General features: G+C 39.2%; 1 protein-coding gene across 1 annotated transcript in view; it reads left to right on the top strand.

Annotated features, from left to right (window-relative positions):
• The window catches only part of htr4 (5-hydroxytryptamine receptor 4), a 113,782-nt gene that overhangs the window by 30,166 nt on the left and 81,397 nt on the right, over positions 1 to 2,219 (top strand). The gene's annotated exons all lie outside the window — the stretch shown is intronic.

The following is a 2,219-nucleotide window of genomic DNA, read 5'->3' as shown; positions in this document are numbered from 1 at the left end:
AGATATATCTATCTATCTATCTATCTATCTATCTATCTATCTATCTATCTATCTATCTATATATATATATATATATATATATATATTAAGGCTTTATAAATCCTGCCGACACTCTTAATGTTTGAAACTCTTAAACGTACATCATTTGACCAACATATGTATATGTACTGTACAGTATTGCAAAATTTTACTCACCAGCTCTGTAGAACAGCAGCTCGGTTCCAGTTCGGCAGACTACCCTGCAGCGACAAAGCCCACTGCTCCGTCCACGTTGATGTGCATGTGGATAATTGAGCTTCAGGATTATTGTGACTTTCCTGCCAGTCCTGTGAGCTTAATAAATAGATTGTTACTTTTGACTTTGCGTTACAAAACTTTCCCTCCATTTCAAAAGAAAGCAGCGGCCAGAAGCACTGTTGGCTTCTGGGTAGTGTAGTTCTTTTGACTGGCGTTACAGTATAGTATAGGCTCATTGAAGAAAACTACAAAATGGTGGCACCTGTATGATTTTTTTGTTTGTTTTTCCATTAACTTTTACCCCGTACAGACCCAATCAGGTGAGTAATATTAAAGTTGACAATTGTTGAAAAACCATGAACGCGCAAATCCACGAATGTCGAACCGCGAAGTGGTGAGGGACTACTGTATATGTAAAAAGTTCCTTAGTTGAGAACCATACTTAATCCTGGCAAGTTGTATTTATGAGAATCAAACAAACATTTGAACATGTCAGAAGAGAATGAAGGTGAAGTAGTAAGAATAGTAGAAAGAAGAAGTACTCAAGGGAAAAAAAGCCTCTATGAGTCAATACAATTTGGAACGGTCTTCCTATACACAGAACAAACTCCAACAGGCTCTTATATGAAAAACAAACAAAAAAAAATTATCCTGGAAGTCATAACCTTTCTCAAAGCTGTATTCTTTAAGGGATAGTTTATACCAGTAAATGTAAAGCGGTGGAGAAGACGGCAGGAGCTGCAAGGCCATCCTGCTACAGCTGCTCATGTGGGAGCTGCTGTCTCTGCAATCACAGATTTATACATTTCTTCTTCTTCTCCTTGGTTTTTTTTTTTTACTTCTACTCGTGGGTCATTTCTCTTATTTTTCTCTGTCTTGGTTTCTCCTAGTCTTTGTCTCTTTTCATCTCCTGATTTCTGAGATTTCAGGGCGACCTCTGCCTTCACCATGTTGACATGAAGCTGCGAATATGTGCTGAAGAGTGAAAACTGAAAGAATGTGTGACTGAGTTAATTGTCGCTCTGTTTGAGAAAAATAATAAGGCAGTAAAATTTTGGCTTCAACCTAAAGGCGTCTTGGCATGTTTAAAAATCACTTAATGTTGAAGCCTTTGCTGCGATGTCTCAACTCACTGAGGAGGAAATAATTCATTCATTCAACCTTTATTTAGATGGTTAATCCCACTGAGCCACGAGGACTCATTTACAAGAGAGACCTGATTTCAACAGAGTGATGACAACAGTGGACAACAACGACAACAATAGACAATCATAAAAGAGGCTTACAGATATTTTTTTTTATTTTTACAAATTAAAATAAGATGGCAAAAAAGTAGCAAAAAACAGCTAGATTATAAGGCGAATGTAGAAAACTAAAAACAGGAACGTATGCGCGGGTTCTTGCCAGGAGTCCATCAGATGCTTAAAGCCACTTAGAGAGGTCAAGGTCGGGAGCTTCAAATCTTTTTGCAAGATATTCCGGGAAACAGGAGCAGAGTAGGAAAAGGCACTTTTGCCAAGTTCAGTTCGCACTGAGGGAACACTGCAGGTAATAATGTCCTGAGAGTGCACGCTGTAGCTGCACTCACACAGAGACATGTAGGAGGAGATGTAAGAAGGCAGCAGACCAAGAAGTGATTTAAAGATGAAAATGTACCAGTGGGAGAGTCTGTGTGAAGTTAATGATGTCCAGTTAACCAATGAATACTGGGTGCAGTGGTGGGTATTGTTCACTGCCAGTTATGAATCTTAGCACATCGTGATAGACAGCATCCAACATCTGCAGGGTTCTTGTAGGAGCGTTCATGTGTAAATAATGTCACCGTAATCAATGGAGGGAAGGAAAATCACAGATACAAGGTGTTTCCTAGCGTTCAGGGTTAGACAGGATCTGCTTCTGAAAAGGAAACCCAGTTTAACTTTCAGTTTCTTTACCAGGTTTTCCACGTGGAGCTTAAAAGAGAGATGTGAGTCGACCAAGAT

This window comes from Nematolebias whitei, chromosome 4 (assembly GCF_014905685.2).
Source record: "Nematolebias whitei isolate Nwh7 chromosome 4, NemWhi1, whole genome shotgun sequence".
Lineage (NCBI taxonomy): Eukaryota > Metazoa > Chordata > Actinopteri > Cyprinodontiformes > Rivulidae > Nematolebias > Nematolebias whitei.
Note: the sequence above shows the minus strand (reverse complement) of the source record. Positions and strands in the feature narration are given on the sequence as shown.